This window comes from Felis catus, chromosome F2 (assembly GCF_018350175.1).
Source record: "Felis catus isolate Fca126 chromosome F2, F.catus_Fca126_mat1.0, whole genome shotgun sequence".
Lineage (NCBI taxonomy): Eukaryota > Metazoa > Chordata > Mammalia > Carnivora > Felidae > Felis > Felis catus.
In genome coordinates, this window is record NC_058385.1 from 77445680 (window position 1) to 77466243 (window position 20564).

General features: G+C 41.3%; 1 long non-coding RNA gene across 1 annotated transcript in view; it reads left to right on the forward strand.

The window, feature by feature from the left end:
* Positions 1-12584, forward strand: part of LOC123383035 — a 246614-nt gene extending 234030 nt beyond the window's left edge. Inside the window, exon 3 of the long non-coding RNA XR_006592252.1 lies at positions 9997-12584. This is a non-coding gene — a long non-coding RNA (uncharacterized LOC123383035). The remainder of the gene's footprint in view (positions 1-9996) is intronic.
* Positions 12585-20564: the final 7980 nt, after the last annotated feature.

Sequence of the window (20564 nt, forward strand, 5' to 3'; positions counted from 1 at the left end):
GTGGCATTGATAACAGGAATACAACACACAAACCATAAATGTCCTCCATTGGATGCCAAGCACTTTGTAACTTTATCGTGTTTTATCTCTTTGAAAGGATACAATGCAGTATGCTATGGTAGGGATGAATAGTCTACTCCAAAAACAGGAAGATCATCTGGTTATGCCCCTCCCACCACATAGTCTGGGAAATGTGTTTGTTTGTTTGTTTGTTTGTTTTTAATCTACCATATGGTATAATTGGACTAAAATCTTAAGTGCTATAAAAGTATTTTACCTATCTGCTTAACATTTAGAACATGTTAAATGAAACCAACCAACCAACAATGATAACTAACTATTAAGTGTCAGTTAGCTTAATAAACAGCCTCTGTCCTCAAGGGAAAAATAATTACAGGAAAGTAAGATAAGAGTTCCTAGAGGAAGCGGCACTACAATTGGGCTTTGAAGAATGTGAGGCATATTGTAGGCAGGTATGACCCTGTGTGCAAGTGCTTGGAGATACAAGGATTCATCCTTTATTCTGGGAAATACGAGAACCTCTTTTGTTAGGGAAGCCAAGGCGATGGGGCGGGCAGGATGGACGTGTCAAGAATTGAGGCTGGAATGTATGTTGGATATTATCTTGGAATATATGAGGCCAGATATATGTTGAGGCCCAAATAGGGTCACAAAGTAAAAAAAAAAAAAAATGGAGGAAGAAGAGGAAGAAGTATTAGGCTTAGAATCTACTTCTCCTGGGAGGCTTATTTCCTATGGAATGTCTATATGAACAACTTGCCTGGTTTGCAGAAGATGAAATATGGATTGGTCTTGATCATTACTCATCAGAGTGTTCGGGGGTGTGCCCCACCTGATTTGTGTGGGGACGGGGTTGGTGCAATGTTTAGACAGTACAGCTTTAATTCTCTGCGCGCAGTTAGCATGGGAGATTGCTCTCTCTGACATTATTATGAGCCATGAAGTTCTCAGATTTTACTGCTCCAAGTGAATCAAGCCATTTTCCAAAATGAATTATGGATCATAAACCCTTGGGGTGGCTATAGTGTTGCATTTTTGTGAAATCCATATTCTGGGTGGACATTTATTGAGCACATAACTATTATGAAGTGTTAGCTGCAGAGCAAACGCGGCTCGTGGTTGACTCATCAGGGGAGAAGATTAACACACTCATGTCTGAGTTCTGGATTCCAGTCTTCTCTGAAATTCCGTCTAAACAGGGCTTGGAACTTTAGTTGCTACTCTGGGTGGTGAAGATTAGACCAAGGGCCCAGTGAAGGTTCTTCCTACAGGCTCTGAGCTGAAAAATTCAGCATCTGCTGAACAGGATGTTTTTGAAGATAGACGTTATGAGCTAAAGAGAGTGACTTCAGTCTAACCAACCTCACCCACACTGACCATCTTCTACAAACTAGATGTTTGTGGAACCTTGAAAACGTGTGTTGAACTCCATTCCCAATGTGGAGTTTGGAGACAAGGCCTTCTTTGGGGGAGGCAATTAAGTCATGAGGCTGGGCCCCCATGCTAAGATTCATGCCCTTGCTTAAGAAACCTCAGAGTTTGTCCCTTCCACCATGCAAAAGCACAAGACAGCCATCTGTGACCCAGGAATCAGGCTTTACCAGACACTGAATCTGCCAGCACCTTGACCTTGAATCTGCCAGCCTCCAAAACTGTGAGAACTGAATGTTTATTGTTTAAGCTTCTCATTATGGTATTTTTGTTATAGCAACTTGAACAGATCCAGACACCATCATCCTTCCCTATGTTCTGCAAAGCAGTGAGAGAGAGAAAGAGACAGAGAAGAGAGAGAGAGAGAGAGAGAGAGAGAGAGATGTAAAGATGCCACTCCTTTGATTTTGAAAATGGAGGAAGGCACCCAGAGCCAAGGAGTGCGATCAATATCTCAAGGCTAGAAAAAGCAAGAAATTGGACTCTCCCCTGGAGACTCCAGAAGGAGCACAGCCTTGTCAACCCAGTTTATACTTCTGACATCCAGATGTAAAGTAATGAATTTGTGTTGTTTTCAGTCACCAGATTTGTGGTAATTTGTTACAGCAGAAGAGTTCTCACATACATCATTAAAGGATATGCATAGTTTCAAAATATGAAAAAGAAAAGAGAACATGCAGTCAGCAGGCTATGGGGTCCTTTATGGGGTCTCTGAATGTGCTGTAATTGGCATTAGCAGATTCTGACTTTTTGCATCATGTTCTAGAATGTACAATACATGTTCTCCTTACAAAGAATCAATCAATGGGTATATACATAAAGTAAAAAATCAAAACTACTCTACCCCCCATTCCTTGTATTCCTCAGGGGTAAATGTAGAATTATGTTCAGTGTTCGCCGTTAATCTCATTCATCCTAACCTGCCCCATTCTGGTACTTTTTGGGAAATACAATTTAAAAAGCAAACAAAACAAACAAAGCACAACCCAGAAAAATTCTCCACAAAAGTACAAGAGAAAGAAAGCAGTTTTATTGTTGGAAAGCATTAAACCAGAACATAATGCACAACACAGACATTCCAGTAGGAGAATGTAAAGGTAGAAAGAAATCTCATCTTTTTCTGTACTCAGGTAGATACAACCCATTGTGTACATGTTCACAAGAAAGATAATGACTAGTCCCTAAGTCAAAGGACTTGATGGTACCATCTGTCACACATGGTTTATCCTAAATTCACTTGGTGGTTGGGTTGACAATGGGTGTTAGCCAATTGGCTTTGTCCAAAGGGAAAGAAAGATACACTTCTCGTATCTTTACGACAAGAAGTGATTTTTCAACCTGGAGCTAGGCTCCATGGAAGTTGGAAGTTAGCTCTCTATCCTCATAGGAGCAGGAAATTAGGCTTTTTATCTTTTTTGATGATTACATTTCAGTTGTTTTTTTTTTTTTAATTTTTTTTTCAACGTTTATTTATTTTTGGGACAGAGAGAGACAGAGCATGAACGAGGGAGGGGCAGAGAGAGAGGGAGACACAGAATCGGAAACAGGCTCCAGGCTCTGAGCCATCAGCCCAGAGCCTGACGCGGGGCTCGAACTCACGGACTGCAAGATTGTGACCTGGCTGAAGTCGGACGCTTAACCGACTGCACCACCCAGGCGCCCCATACATTTCAGTTTTTTAAACATTTATTTATTTTTTAGAGACAGAGCAAGACAGAGCACGAGTCAGGGAGGGGAAGCGAGAGGGGGGTACACAGAATCCAAAGCGGGCTCCAGGCTCTGAGCTGTCAGTACAGAGCCCAACATGGGGCTGGAACTCATGGACTGCGAGAACATGACCTGAGCCAAAGTCAGCCGCTTAACTGACTGAGCCACCAAAGTGCCCCTGATTATTGCATTTCAGAGAGATACTACCCAAGTCCTTGAGAAAGATATGCCTGGGTTATAAAGCTGGCAAAGAGCTTACTTTGTTTTTGAAAAGATTTACATACATTTCAGAGACAGAGAAAGAACCTGTGATTACACATTTTCTAAAGTAAACCCTCTAAGAAAAGGTGTGTGTGGTGGGGGAGGGGGGTTGGGGAAATCTCTTCTATATTTTCAACAGGGAGAATTAAGCCTTACGTTGCTAATTGGTATTTGCCCTTACCAGCTAATTTTTTTTTATTAATCTCTCAGTTCTCAGAGGGTAGGTCTTTACCTCAGTTTCCTTATCTATAAATCAAATATATAAATTAAAGAGTGAATATGTACAAATCACTTAGAATAAGTGCCTGGCATCTAATATGAACAGTATCAGTAGCGTTAATGATTCCTCCTCATACTGCATTGGATATAGCTCTTCATTATCTTTATCTTCCTTTCTAACTAATTTAATGATTGCTATTTTTAAGTTTAGTCCACTCAGCATATATTGAATTTTTCGGATGACAAAACTGTCTTCTGGACCAAACGGCCAGGGTCTTTGAAGTGTTGTTCTAGACTAGGCCTGGACCTTGGGCCTCGTCCTCGGGCTGGCATAGACCATTTTTAGCAAGAGTCCTGCTAAGTCGATTTAGTGAGAATCCCTCACCCCCTCAGTTTAGTGAGAATCCATCAATAGCTGATCAATATCTGATCAAGTTCCTCATTTCTCCCCATTTCACAGGTGGTCTGATTCCCCTGGTCTGCCTTCAGCAAGGATCCTCTTAGGTCAGGTCTGTTTAGAAGGAATCCCCCTACTTGTGATGTCTCCTCTTGTAATTTATCATGCACTCACTCTGCTCTTTGGCTATAAATCCTCACTTGTTCTTGGGGTTTTCAGAATTGAGCCCACTTCTGTACGGAGTTATATTTTTCCCCTCTATTCTAATTCTTCCTCCACAAAATCTGTTTTTACTCCTTTAACTACTGTCCAGCCCTAGTTTTGTTTCTTTGTTTTGTGGTTTTTTTTTTTTTTTTGGACACTAGCCACTAGCCACTAGCTGGCCAGGTGGAGGTCCAGAGGAGCTAAAGTTGAGCTTGACCAAGGTCAAAAATGATCCCACATGAGTCTGATAAAGGGAAAGGGGCAGGGTGCTGAAAGTTTGTTAGAAAATGTGATTTTAATGAAGGACCATGAAATCCAAGCTCTGAATACAGAATAACTTGAGGCCACTGTGAGGCCACCATGAGACTAAGGGCAGTGGACATGTGGGAAAATCAATAGGAGAAAGGTTTCTGCAGGGACAAATAATTGTTTTCATCAGACTGGAGGTATGGGAAGACTAGACCAGTAGAACCTTCACTTGGGATAAGAGAAGTGAGGCAGTTACTGGTAATACAAGGTCTGGGGAGTGACCATGGGTATGAGTTCCTCAATGTGCAAAACGAGATCATTGCAAGATGGGTTGAGAATTTGGAAGCCAAATTATCAAAATAATTATCAATGGGCATACTTACCAACATAGATCAATAATAATTATCGATATAAATCACTGTGACTTACTAACAAGAGCAGTCTTGGAGAAGGGACATCATCATGGCAGGGGCTGAAATCTCCAAGGAGTTGAAAATGTTCCTCTAGGTTGCAAATAGGTGTACTATTTGCAGTACATACAGAAATGATTGAGTGAGTGAAATGATTTGCAACTTGAGAGTCTTTTTGTGGGAAGAGATGTTCTGGAATGCAACGGTTGGGAAGAAATGGCCTGTCCCTCCTGCATCCTCAGGGCTGCAGAAACGACCTGTGGGCTGATCTAGGCCTTCAATATGAACAGGAAGGAAGGGGCATATGGAGTTTGCCAGTTATGTTTGGTGCAGTCCCAAAGACTCATGGGAACGATGTGGACTTTGGCCAAGGGCAAGGGATGGGTTTAATTGGGGGTGAATGTCTCTATGTAGGTAAGATGAATGAATGATGCAACAAGAAAGTACAAACTTGTTCCATCTCCACTAAGAAGGGGCTCTGACTTGTTACAGATGTGACTTGCTAATATGACAGGTGAGAGAGCTGGAGGCACATTTATTCTATCTTCTCTCCAGCCCAGCATCTTGACTTAGAATTTGCCTGTTTCACCCGGGGCAAGGAAGAAGCGTGCTCCTAGTTAATTACCAGCCAGCCGTTGACACTGAAGCAGAATTCTCCTTTCACTGCTGAATGCAGTCATTGCTCCCCATATCACCATAATGAGAGCCCCCTCCCTGGCCTTCTGCCTTTAAGCCTGGATTTAGAATCTCAATTGTTATGGATAAAATTTAATGCAGCACAAAATATCACAGAAGAAAAATGACACCATAAAACGCACCTTTTGGTGGTGAGTCATTTTAGTGCTGGGCAGTATTTCCTTGGAGACAGGTCATTAACAGCCTGCTGCACCCAGGCTGTTGTTCTGCCGATTGTTGCCCTGTAGGCAGATGTGGGCATGTTGTGCAAAGGAGATCTTTGAGACGTACCCAGAGGGAGTTGTCTTGAGGCTGCACATTTAGCAAACATCTATTGTGTGAGCTCCAGGCCCTGTGCTGAGCACTGGGACAGATCCAAAGATAAATGAGATGCAGTGGCTTCTCTCACAGTCTAGCTGTGCAGACAGACTGCTCCAAGGGTTGTAAAGGTGACAGTAGTAATAATAATAATACAAATAATAACATTCATTATTCATTGCTTGCTCTGTGCTAGGCACTGCGCGAGGGGTTTCACAGTGCATATGTCAACATGTCGTTCTAGCTCTGCAAGATTGGCTTGTCATAGATTTCATGGCCCTGCAGGAACCCAGGCACTTAACTTTTGGAAGGGGTCACAAACCACCAGTCACATCTCTTTACTGAAGACGGAACGTAATCTAGTATAGGGGGAGCATGCTTTGGGAGGAAACTGGGGGTGGAGAGAGGTAGAAGAAAGGATTTGAGAGTTCTGGCGAGGGTAAGTAGAGAGGAAAGAACACTGGCCACCACAGGAAACACACACAGCCTTGCAGAAGAGTGCACGTAAATCACCTTCGAGCTCGCAGAGGACGTCTCCACGGCTGCATATTAGAAGGTCGCACCAGAGCAAGGGGCAGCAGCCAGAATGGTTTAAAAGAGGATGGTATGCTTACAGCACTCAACTTCTTGAATGTACGCCCGTGTAGGGAAACAACTTGGCTTTCTTCATGGGCTGGGAGGGAGGCCCTGTTCTAAAATATCGTTAAGGTCGTTCAGATTATCACGGATATTACTTTAAGATTATTCATTGTTTGGTGTTCTCCAATGGTCTTGTGAAAAATCACTGGTGTTTGTGGAGCATGTACCACACATGCTTTTATTTTTTCATTTCAATTTTTATTTTTTATTATATTTTTTATTTTTTATTTCAATTCAAGTTGGTTAACATACAGTGTAGTCTTGGCTTCAGGAGTAGAACTCAGTGATTCATCTCTTACATACGATACCCAGTGCTCATCCCAACAAGTGCCCTCCTTAACGCCTGTCACCAATTTAACCCACCCCCCACCCAACACCCCTCCCAGCAACCCTCAGTTTGTTCTCTGTATTTAAGAGTCTCTTATGGTTTGCCTCCCTCTCTGTTTTTACCATATTTTTCCTTCCCTTGCCCTATGTTCATCAGTTTTGTTTCTTAAATGCCACATATGAGTGAAATCATATGGTATCTGTCTTTCTCTGACTGACTTATTTTGCTTAGCATAATACCCTCTAGTTCCATCCACGTTGTTGCAAAGGGCAAGATTTCATTCTTTTTCATCACTGAGTAGTAGTCCAGTGTGTGTGTGTGTGTGTGTGTGTGTGTGTGTGTGTGTGTACATATATATCGCATCTCTTTATACATTTTCAAAACGTGTCCTTGGGTGGTCACACTTGCTTCTAATAATTACCCCCTGCAGTAGATTCTTACTCTAGCTTTTTTTTTTTTTAATTTTTTTTTTCAATGTTTATTTAATTTGGGGACAGAGAGAGACAGAGCATGAACGGGGGAGGGGCAGAGAGAGAGGGAGACACAGAATCGGAAACAGGCTCCAGGCTCTGAGCCATCAGCCCAGAGCCCGACGCGGGGCTCGAACTCACGGACTGCGAGATGGTGACCTGGCTGAAATCGGACGCTTAACCGACTGCGCCACCCAGGCGCCCCTACTCTAGCTTTTTAAAGATGAGAGGGCAGAAGCTGAGAGAGAAGTTCAGGAACTTGCTTACTGTCACTTTTCCATCTACCCAGAATTGGAAGAGCCTTTAGAAAGGATTTCACAATAACCCTGCATCACTGTGACCTCTGTTTCTATCCTCACATCTTCTCTGAATCTGACATTCCTGCCTCTCCCTAAGGCATCTTTGTGATGACACTGGGCCCACTTGGATAATCCAGGATAATCTCTCTTCTTCAAGATCCTTAATTTAGTCATATACACAGGAAAGTCATATTTTGCCACGGAAGGTGACACATTCACAGGTTCTAAGGGTTAGGATGTGTGCATCTTTAGGGGACCATTATTCTGCCAGTCACAATGTTAAAATTGTAAATAGCACTTGAAGACTGTCTTCTTATTTATTCATTTTTTTTGAGAGCCAACTCTATGATTCACTCAGCAATATGAATTTGGTGACTGCTGTGTCAGGCATTGTTCTTGGTGTTTGTTTGGCCCCTCCTTCTGAAGGAGTGGCCCTCAGAAGCTCTGCTTAGGTCAAATGCCCTCCTTTTCCTTCCCTCCAATTAGATTTTCTCCCTGGAGATACTGAAATGTGACTTATAGACAGAGAGACCTAGGAGTTTATGGAGCTGACATTTCAGTGGTAGCTCCAAGAGAGAAGAACCATAAAGTTCTGCTCCTGACTTCTTTGTTCTGTCTTGATTGATGCCTTTTCAGAGGGTAATTCAGCACTATTTTAAAAAAATGTAATGTTTGTTTATTCTTGAGAGAGAAAGAGAGAGAGAAAGAGCACGAGCAGGGAGGGGCAGAGAGAGAGAGAGGGGGAGACACAGAATGCGAAGCAGGTTCCAAGCTCCAAGCTGTCAGCACAGAGGCTGACGTGGGGCTTGAACAGTCATGAACCGTGAGATCATGACCTGAGCTGAAGTTGGACACGTAACCAACTGTGCCACCCAGGTGCTGCTGTTTTCGATTCTAGTTGCTACCTAATTTCTTACCTAACAAAATTTTTTTCTTTTTTTTTTTCTTTTTTACCTAGCCAGAGTCTGTTTGCATCACTTGTGTCCCAAAGAGCATGCCACATCTTCAGACTCCAACTTTTTATTGATTGCAGGAGTCTGCTACCTCTTTTGTGAGAAATATTTTAGATTTCAACACCATATAAAACACTTTTATTCTTTTATTGCCTTAAAATTCATTACCTGTGGTGTTTTACTATAAAGTATGTAAATAGACTCAAAGAATTTTATTCTTAATAACGAGTGTTGTTTTTGAAAGAGTAAACTTGAATATGTCAGACTCTTCTTAACAGTTTTTGCTTCAGTGTTTAAAGATATAATGCATACTTACTGTAATTAACGGGTAATTTTCTTAAGTGTCACAACTTCAGAAAATAGCATAAGGAAATGGAAAGTATCCATTATCTATTGGTTCGTTAAACCTCCCACAGAACTTAGCAGCTTCAAGCAGCACTCAGATGTCATCTCACGGTGTCGGTGGATCAAGAATTCAGGCATGACTTAGCTGGACCCCTGCTTCACGATCTCTGAGGTCTGCAATAAATGTGTTGGTCAGGGATGGTATCATCCGAATTCTTGACTGGGGAAGGGTCCAATTCTATGCTTATTTGGCTGTTCATAGGATTCTGGTTTTTCAAGTTGTTGGACTGAGGCCACAGTTTCTTGCTGATCATTGAACTGAGTCAGTTCCTTTCATGTGGGTACAGGTCACAATGTGGCAGCTTGATTTACCTCTTGGAATCTAATCACAAGTTACATCCTCTCAGTGTAAGGGTATTCCGTTGATTAGAAACAATTTACTGAAGGGAAAGGGATTCTAAAGCCACAGGCACCAGAGGCAGAGATCATTAGGAACCACTTTAGAAGCTGCCTATACACAACTAGCTTTGACAGAGCAGAGATTAGTGACGTATACTTTTCAGTACCAGCAGTTTCCTTAGTTCTCTTCCCTGGTTGTGTGCATTTTCTCTTTTGAGCCATGGACTGGACATGAGGTACGCTTGTGTCTTTGAAAATTTCTCAATCTCAGGACAGTAATTTAGTGCCTGAACTCACTCTCGTTAGCATACAGACAAAGGAATTTGGCTTGACGTGTTTTCCCAACACTATTACATCTTCAGATTACTAAACTATCTAAATGATCTATTGCACACCTCAGAAATGAAGAAGAGAGACGGTTTATGGAGGCTATAGGAGGAGAGGAGCCACATCACAATAGTTGCCAAGGAGCCAGTGGGTAGTAGGCTAAACTGTCTTCACCAGTCAGTAGACTGTGCTTAGAAACACTAGTTAGGATCATCTTTTTAGATCCCAGGTTGGTTAGCCTTCTGTTTTCTGAATCCTGGGTTACTAAAGTGAATCACAATACACTCTTCAGGGCGGAACGTTTTATAACAATTAAAGTTAACAATTAAAGTTTGTGTTTGCAGAGACCTGTGATGATGTGATCTGAGGAAATGCTGAATGGCAGGATGCAAAACAGCGTTTGCATCCTGGTCTCGGCCAATAACATCTCCTGCCTGAATTATGACAACGGCTTCACTGATCTCACTGCTGGCCTTCTTACCACCTTTTCTCAACACAGCATCCGGGAGGATCCTGTTACGAACCCAAACACCTCTTTTCTTTCAGAGTAAAAACCCAACTCTCACAAAGCCTACATTATCTGGCCTCCACTGTCTCTTACTTCATGTCCTGTTACCTACTTTTACTGACTTTCACACTTATCTATGTGATCCTGCTTGAATTCCCTAGATGCTGTGTCTTGGGCACATGCATTGGTTGTTCGTCCTAATGCCTGGGTACCATTCCTCAAAATATCCACAATGTTAACTTCATCATCCCGTTCAAATCGTTGTGCAAATACTTCTCAGTGACATCTCCCCAGAGTAACCTACCTAAAATTGCAGCCTAAGCTTTTCCATTTGCGTGTATGTGCGTGTTTCCATAGCACTTCCATTGTAATATGTTATATAATTTACATATACAAAATGTTTACTAGATCTCTCCCCAGTAACATTTAGGGTCCCAAGAGGCAAGGATTTGTGTCCGTTCTGTTTACTAATGTGTTCCGAGTACCTACATAGCAGCCATTTAATAAAAAACTATTGAATTATGTTTGTGAAGTATTTTGTAGAAAAAATAATCGAAGGAACTATACCAAAGTAAAATTATTGAACACTGCTTAGTGAATAATCTATTTTTTTAATTTTGTTTTTAAACTAATTTATGCTTTCTAAAACCCTCACATTAAGCACTATTACTTTTAAAAGACAAGATAACAGATTGCACAACAGGAAATCAGGTCAATTAAACAATTTAAGTTTTCATTTTGTGTACCTCAGAATCTGAGGTTGGAAACGTTCACCTTTAAACGAGGAAATAAAGGATGGGTTTTGAGTTCATTGACACTTCCAATTTTAGCTTATCAGAGAGAACTATAGATAATACAGTCTAAAGAAAACAACACTTAGATGGGGCTGCTATAGAATAGTGACCCCCACTCTAGAATGCGTCCTTTCATGTTTAAAAATGTAAACCTGAGGTTAAAACAGACTAAAGTGTAGAGAAAAACACAAGCCTTTCATCTAAAATCTAGAAGATCTAAAATGATCTAAACTCATTTATTATATAAATTTCAAAAACAAAAATTCAGACACTCAAGTTTTGAAAAGCATTGCTAAAGAGAAAAAATGTTTAAGACAGATTTTCCTATACAGGTATATTCAATATTTATTAAACACCTATTATTGGCAAGTTATTGTCCTAAAAGCTGATTGCTAAGGGTTATCTCATGTGACCCTCAAGACATCCATCTAATATCGATATTTTTAACTGATTTTTCCAGGTAAGGAGATACAATATTATTTCTCATTTTTCCCTGCCCAAACCCTTCAGCACATCAGCTACAGTGGGGATATTGGCAGTAGACAGTGAGGGTGCTGAAACTATGTGATTCAGAAATAGATTATTTTGTAAAGCATTTGAATCAGAACAAGCCTTATTCATTTGTGCGTCCATTCCTTCGTCGATCTATTGCCAAAAGAAAAAAAAAAAGGACATATTGAGAAAATGTATTCCAGGCCCTGTCCCAAATACTAAAGATACAGAGATGAATAAATATTGCATGAATGTCGAGGAAGAGCTAGTCTAATAATAAAATATATTGAGAATGTGCTAGAATCCATTGTATTAAGTACTACTTTGGAAGTATGGGGTAGGCAAGGCCATCTATTCTCCCTGAGGTTTGGAGGAAGATGAGAAAAAAAAAATCACAGGGGTGGTAAAAGTAGAGTTGAACTTAAAAAATGGACAAGAGTTACCAGAGCAGAATATGAGAAAGGGATTCTAATCCAAATACGTGTTGAGGTGTGGTCCAGCATCAAGGCAGTTGCAAGAATTTTCTGAGCTATTGTCAATACCAAGCTCTGAACTGCTGGGTCCAGAGACGTCGGGGAATATTAGAATGAAATTTGGATGAAAACACCTAATGGAATTTTTTAAATCCTATGCAGAGCAGGCCTGAAACAAACCATTATTAATATTAATAAGATTTCTTCTGTTATTAATTCTGCTGTTTAAGATCAAGGCTTTACCATTAAACATAATTAAGACTTGAGATGAATTTACTTAGTAAAATTCTTTGACCTTACATAATTCAGATGGTGAAAATAAAAAACCGTATCATTAACACTACCGTCTTCTCTTCATCCTGCGTTTGTTGGGGGGAGACACATTAGTAAAGCACCACTATACTTTATCACAGAATTGCTCACCTTGTCTGGGTGCACACTCTTCTTGGTTCTCCCATTTTCCATCCAAGTACGATGGTCATAGCTCACTATGGTTGCATCCTCCCATGCACTTCCATATAAATCTGCACCTCTTCCTAAATCCCAACACCCACGCCAGCCTACCCTCCCTCTTATGGCTCAGTCTTTTTTTCCCCTCTTTTTTTATTATAAATATTTTTTAATGTTTAGTTTTGAGAGAGAGAGAGAGACAGAGTGTGAGTGGAAGAGGGGCAGAGAGAGAGGGAGACACAGAATCCGCAGCAGGATCCAGACCCTGAGCTGAAAGCACAGAGCCCGATGCGAGGCTCGAACTCATGAGCCTTGAGATCATGACCTGAGCTGAAGTTGGATGCTTAACTGACTGAGTCACCCAGGCGCCCCCGATGGCTAAGTCTCAAGGAATCTTAAAGTTCAACTTAAAAACCACCTCCTTGACCCTCCTCTCACCCCTAATCATTCTCTTCCTCACCATGCTCCTAAGAAGACCCATGTCTCATTCCCTTCGAAATAGGGAAATTCTGTAGCTATCTCCGGCGTCTGTATGGAGAGGCCCTTGACCTCAGGAGAAACGTTCTCCCTTGGCTACAATGGTTGATGTATGATCCATCCATCTACCCCAAATCAGCTAATCAGAGATATCCCCTGGGCTTTTCAAATTGGAGATTGATGGAAGTTATTAGTTTTATCTCTTGTAATCTTGCTCTAACGCAGTTGGAGAGAATTCATACAACCCCTGAAGACTGGATAGTGAAAGAGATTCCTGATCTTCAAGATGCTGGATCCAGTTTTTTTCTGAAAACATCCTCATTTCTGTCCTTTTATGTAGACCAATGCATTCCTTTCTCTCTGTCCATCTCTGTCTCTGGCACTCTCTCTTCGTCAAAGCTAGTCTTAGCTGAGTTTCTGTCTCTTGTAACTTAAAACGTATTTTTACGGGTTTTTGTTTTTGTTTTGTTTTGTCTTTATGTAAGCGCCACACCTGATGTGGACCTTGATTGAACTCACGACCCTGAGATCAAGAGTCCTATGCTGTACCAAGTGAGCCAGCCAGACACCCCCCGTAATTTAAGAAGTATTGACAAGTACAATACTCCATAGCAATCATTTATTTTTCTTGGCACTGGACAGCGGACTGATAGAAAGCAGTGTTTTATTTATCTCTTATTTACTCCAACATTTGATAAAGCGTCTGACATCTTAAGCACTCTCTAAATATTTGTCAAATAAGAGAATAAAGGCCTGTACGGAACTGTTGCATCACTCCATTGCACACCTGAAACTAATATATTACTGTATGTTACCTATAGTGGAATTGAAATAAAAACTTAATAAATAAAGAAGAACGATTCTGAGAAGCTAAAAAACATCTCCAAATAATGTTCAAATTGAAAAAAGAGAGGCAGAGAGGGAGTAGAGATGAAACCCATTTCATAGAGATAGTTGCACGATGTAACATTATGTCCATTGTAAAGAGTCCTCATGACTGATAAGTTTAAATGCAATAAGAGATTGATTTTATTTTATTTTAATTTTTTTAATGTTTATTCATTTTTGGGAGAGAGAGACAGAGCATGAGCGGGGGAGGGGCAGAAAGACAGGGAGACACAGAATCCGAAGCAGGCCCCAGGCCCTGAGCTGTCAGCACAGAGCCTGATGCAGGGCTCAAACCCACAAACTGTGAGATCATGACCTGAGCTGAAATCGGACGCTCAACCGACTGAGCCACCCAGGCACCCCGAGATTGATTTCATTTTTTAAAAATTTTTCCTAAAATCGACAAGACACCTGTTAAATGTAGTGAAAAGATAGTCCAAAAACTAAACAAATAATGAACAAAGCAAATCTTTTCCTCTTTAACTCTACCACTCTGTCTTTAGACACACACACACACACACACACACACACACACACACACACACTCTTCATGTTTCCTCTGCCCATAATACCTCTCACCCCTTAATCCCTCAAGCAAACGTGCCTTCAAGCTCTGCTCAAATACCGAAAACCTTTGCCAAGTATTCCATGCTACAGCCCCTTTAAACAACACTAGACGTTCTTTTACCTGATCCTCTGGTACATTTTGTACTTTAGCTCATCCTACAGAAATTACTCATTTTCATTTCTACCCCCTACCTTCTTAGAGTTGCAGCTCACTGGCAGGGGTGAGTATTGAGTGTCCTTGCACGTCTTCGGCCTCTCATGCACAAAGCAGGTGATCAGTGAGCATTTGGGGAGAAATCACTTTACAGACAGTGCTTGCACAAAGCCATTTTGTTTGAAGGCACAGCAAAACTGAGGCAGCCCGTAGTGTTCCGTCGGTTTCATAGATGACAAATACGGGCGTAATAGTAGGCTTACGTGCATAGGGCAGGAATTTCGTTCTGTGTCCTAGATGCCTAGCATAATTGACTGGCACAAACATGGTCTTTATATAAATAATAAAATCAATGAGGCTCAGTTGCTTTTAGTAACACAGTCCCCATCTAAAGTTAGATTTACTATCTAGGTGCTTGACTTTGTCACGCTGCCACGCCATCTCTCTCACTAGGCAGATTGGGAGGTATTTAGGGGAGAAGTGGCGACCATGTCAACCCTACATTCCCCCCATGGGCCTTGCTGACACTCAGATGAATGTGTGCCACGAGTCCAGAATTGTGTTAGATGCTTTCATGGTTTGAGTTGTAACTGAAGGGGAGGAAAAATTCTTCTCCACTCTCAAGGTCTTCCGGCTGGACTGAGAATTGAATTTGCAGGAGACACATAAACGGGAGAAAAACACAAAGTTTTGTTAAGTGTGCGTGAGGCCCAATAATGAAATTGGGTTCTAAAGAAATGATCAAGGCAGGCAGTTTTTATAATTTTCCGACAAAGAGACAATAAATCTCTGAGCGGATGATGGGACAAAGAAGACTTAACTTCGAAAGCTTCAGTGAGTAAGGAATTCTAAACAGAATTTGGCTAAACTAGTAAAAAGTAACAGGGTTGTTAGTACAGGCTTCTGGGTTCTATATTTTCCATCTCTGCTGATAAGGATGCTCCTGGGACAAAGAGGTTACCTTCTAAGTGGAAGATTTATTTTCTGCCTTCAGGGGGACGGAGGAGGGTGTCTTTCCTGCACTTTTATTGAATATAATCAATATGCCAGAATGGCACATTTGGGGGCCACCTGCCCTTGGCCCCTGTATAATTATTATAATTCTATGAAATGCGTATTATATTCTCATTATACACAGATCAAGGCTTAGAAATCTAAGCAATTTCGTTTAATTGAATAGAAACGAAGTGAATTTATTTCATATCATTACATAAAAAGTCTCAAACTCACTTTGCACAGAAACATCTTAGAACAAATAAATATACCAGAAAGGTTAAGCAAGGCCTGTGTTCAACTGGGCAAAGCCTTAGTGAAAGTCTGGCACAATGAGGACTTCCTTGATGGGCTTTGCCAACTCTTGTTAATACTTGACAGGAGTTCTCAATACCGATTACTTAGAAATGGAAAACAAACATGAGGGCGGGGGCAAAACAAGTATCCTGTGTGACTTAGCACAACAGAGAGAAACATTTTATTAATCGCTGCACAGACTGGAGCGGTGGACAGGACGCTCAGCCCAGTGAAGTCAGAAACACCGGGCACAAAATCCGTGCTGGCCACTGTAGTTGTTCCTTTGCTTCTTCCTAGAGATAAAGCTTCCCTCCAAAACACTGGGCCATGTCACAGATTCCTTCAGCCTCCTGTAGTCAAGGTCAGGAGACAGACGTTTTAGAAAAATGGGCCCCGGATACACAACCAGCTCTGTTGTCATAATTTAGACGCAGGACTGGTTCATGGGCATGTGCCATGTGCGGTCACACAGGGCCCCGTGGGCATGGGGGTCCATGAATGACTTAATGTTTGGCCGTAGCTCTACTGAAAGTGTTGACAATTTTATCTTTGAACTTGGTGGTTTTTAAGTGAAGTCCTGTGGAATGTAGGGGAGGAAAAATAATTAAAATAATTTTCCCTCTAGCCTTCTAGGTCCTTGGCTGAGACCATCCCCCCACTTCCCCATAGTAAAAGACAGATTAACAGGACAGAAACAAAATATTTTGTAACGTACAACTTCTGTATACACAAGAAAGACCCAAGGAAATGGAGTAAGGCTCCAAAATGGCCCAGGCCACCCCCTTAAATATCATTTGCGACTCAAGAAGAAAGATGTGGGCAGAAGAGGGAAGCCAGTCATGGAAGGTTATCAGGCACGCACAGTAAACAAAGGCATATCTGTTATGCAGACTTAAGTCATTTGTCTTCTCCGTTGATAAGAGTTTCTGGAGATTTAGTCATGCTTCTCATCCCGGTACAGACAAGGAGACACCCTGACAAGTGGAGATTTGCCTTATCCACGTAAATTTCCTTTACTAAAATTTCAACTCTTCTTCTGTGTGTGTTGTTTCTTATAAATAACCAGCTCGAGAAAATCCTTATGCCAAAGAGGCATATTTTGAGGTGGTAATTCTGCCCCCTTCAATGGCGATGGAGCATAGGCACCAACACAGGAGTTAAGCAGTTCTTGCTGTGCCTTTATAGTCAGCGCCCACAGTGTCCTTGAGCAGAAAATCCTGGTGGCTCCCAGGTGTGGTGGAGGTGAGTATAAGGCAAGCATATTACATCTGTGACTGAGTGGGGTGCAGATACCCCAAGAAGCCATGATTTCCATTCAAGCCCAAACTCAAAGAAAGAAGGCAGTGATGTTCCAGGAACATTGAATGACCAAGGACCTCTGTCCTAGGCTTGCTTTCTTCCTCATAGTGCTTCCTGTATTAGCCAGCCACTTCAGCTGAAATTATTACTGAGATAGAACAAAACAGCAACCCAAGTGCTTTTGCTTCTCAGTCTTTCCTTACTCATCAGGAAGCACAGATTCAGAGCGTCCCCAAAATGTGTGCGTGTCAAATCCAATACAAACCAGGTGAGTTGACTCTGTGCACCATTTACTTTGTTCTGGTGGAAATGAAGCACATGGACACGTACCAGCAATGAAGTATAAATCCTTTGAATGACTTTGTGTGACTTAAATATTTTTATGTTTGCATGTCAAACTGCCCTTTCACAAGACAGTTCATGCAGTTCATGCTAAATAATTTAAAAGTTTATTTTCAGGGCCCCTGGGTGGCTCAGTCGGTTAAGCCTCCAACCTCAGCTCAGGTCATGATCTCGTGGTTCGTGGGTTCAAGCCCCACATCGGGCTCTGTGCTGACAGTACAGAACCTGCTTGGGATTCTCTCTCTCTCTCTCTCTCTCTCTCTCTCTCTCTCTCTCTCTCTCTTTCTCTCTCTCCCTCTCTCTCTCTTTCTCTCTCTCCCTCCTTCTCTGTCCCACCTGCCTCATGCTTCCTCTCTCTCTCAAAATAAATACATAAACTTTATAAATAAAATAAATAAATAAATAAATAAATTTTTATTTTCTCTTTCCTTAGAATGACATTAAGTAGCAAGGAAAAAAACACCACCACAAGCCAAGAAAGTGACTAACGGGAAGAATACAAAAGCTGTATAATACTAATTCTACTCCAGAAATCCATCCTAAACAGCGTCTTCCCGCCGTATTCTTCCCAGATCGCAGCAGTCCAGGCCCTAATTATCTCTTGCCTGGAGAGAAGAGACTTACGTGCGTCTTCTGTCTCTTTTCCCCGCGGCTTCCTGTATTACCTGATCTCACCTTTGCTCAAGCACGTCCATTCGTCTTCCGTGGCCAACTAGATACGTTCCAAAACACTGCACTTGGCATAAGAGATTCCTCACATTCTGGAGCTTCCTATCTATTCAGCCATAAATTCTACCACTTTATTATAGAGTCTTAGAACATCTGAGGCATTTAAAAGCATGAGACAGAGGGACATATCATTTGAAGTTGTAACTAGTCAGTAGAAGAGTGACGCAGGAGTCAGAGTGCTAGCATCCGTCTTTAGTTAACCTGAAGAAAGAAGACGAAATGATTACAGAACTCCAGGTGTCTATTGAACACCCCAGAGCTTAGTAAGTCACAAGGTTGTGTGTGAAAACGCCTGGCATGTTTGTTTCTTCTTTGTCAGTTTGTTTTTTCCTTTCTATTTGGACACTTTGCGTTAGGTAAAATAATCCACATCAACATTTTTTTCCCCACTATATCAATCGGATGATTCACATGGAGGTTCCAATTAGTTTAAATCCCTGAATTGACCTTTTTTTTTCTTTAAAGTGAGAGCCAGAGTCACCTCTTCTCTTATCTGTGGTTTTCTGTACCAGTGATCTTCCCTTTAACAATATGTTAGAATCACTTTGGGAGCTTTAAAGGACACGCAGTCCCCACCTGCAGACTCAATCAAATGCTTTAGGTGTAAGATTTGTGCATTTTGCCACATGTGTTTTTCTTGAAGTCTCTCAGATGATTCAGATTTGCATTCCCGGTTTTAAAAAATCGCTGGCTGTCCGTCTGTTTGCTTTCTTTTGTGAAAAATGGCTATACCATCTGTACCTGCTACTTGGTGACATCATTAGCCACCTGGCCTGCCTGTGACGGAAAGAGCTTCAGAGCATCTAACATGATGCCTATTATTGTCATTAATTATTATTATTCTTTTGTCCTGACTTTCCCTAACTGGCATACTTAAGAAGCATTATAAATTCTAAGATACCAGAAGAAATCTGTCTCGCATTTTTGTCGTAGATCGTCCCCACTTTCCTTCTCTTCCTTGTGAGACCTATAAATACAAACGGAGGCTCAGATTCTCTGCAGAAGACAATACAGCTGTTGAGGTTTTACTAGTGGAATTCACAAACACCGTCACCTTGTATTTCTTCGGCCTAATTTGTAGTTACCAAATGAAACCGCTAACGCCATTTCCGCGTGGGATTTTAGGGGCCTGGGGATTCTATTAGATTCACTGCTTTGGAACTGGGCCAGGGCGTCAAGGTGAGGGAGTGGCTGTTGTTTGATAGACCAGTAATGGCTGGCGGATGCCTCTGAAAAAAATCCGCATTCAACTAAGAGCCCATCCTTTTATCCCATCGCCGCTTCACTCTGTTTGGGACGTATAAAATATATCCCAGAAAGCAATAAGCCTTGTTAAAATCGCCTGTGATGAGAAGTCTGTTTACCTAGTTTTCTTCATCATGCATCAGAGCTTTTCTGAAATGTCAGATAATATACACACAGACTAGATAACAACCTATACCAGCATCTGAAGTCGTGCTTTTTACCTCTGGATTTTATAAGAATAATAAAATGCACAATAAAGACTGAGTGAACATTTGCTACGGGAATACAAAGCATGTACGTTTTCATTCTATGTTAACGTCGTCACAAATGTGTGCAATAAACAACAATGGGAATGTGTTTATAACGTAAACTTCCAAATTGTGCTTAAGTGATGGCTAAAAGAGAAAGAATTAAGAAAACAATACGGCATATTCTTCTTTCCTTACATTCTGCTGTTTCTCTTCTGCCTGTAATGCTGGTCTACTTCGAAAAGTCATTTACTTTTCCTGGGAGCACATCTTCAATCTTTTCTTCTACACTTGGGTCAGGCTCGAGTGGCTGTCTGAATATATGTCCTTATCAAATATTTACTTTCACTTAACTTTTTTCTTTTTTTTTTTTTTTGTTGCATACTTTTTTGTTTGTCATATCTTGAAAGTTGAGTAGAATTTACAATTTCATTGCATGACTGACATCTTCTCTAGAGCGGGGCCAGGACCATGGTGGGGCAAGGGAGCTGCTTGGGTGACTCTCTCCGGGTTTGTGAGCATAACACCTGAGAGTGAGGAGCTCCTTAAATCTCTACCCTCGCCACCTCTCTTGGCATACTCTAGCCAGAGCCTTTATCTGGAGTCATAAAAATAATAACACTGAGGCCCTGCCTTTCCAAAGTGAGCTCATTCACCTGATTTTGAATAACCACAATGGAGTAACTCTGTTCTTTTAGAGAGTGATTTAGCTAAATGAGATCTTTTTCTTATTAGTTGTACCCCCAACAGAAAAGAAAGAAAGTCTTATTTTAAATATTTTTATGAGCACGTAGTGTATAAGAGCTATTAACTTTTTGTATCAGAGAGTTCATGTTACTCATTGAAGATCTCACCCACCACATTGATGAGGTTTTGGGGGTGATGTTCGGGGATCCGGAGCCAACGGCCAAGACAGAATTCTTGAAGACATCTTTTGTGCAAAAAGCTGATTTTAT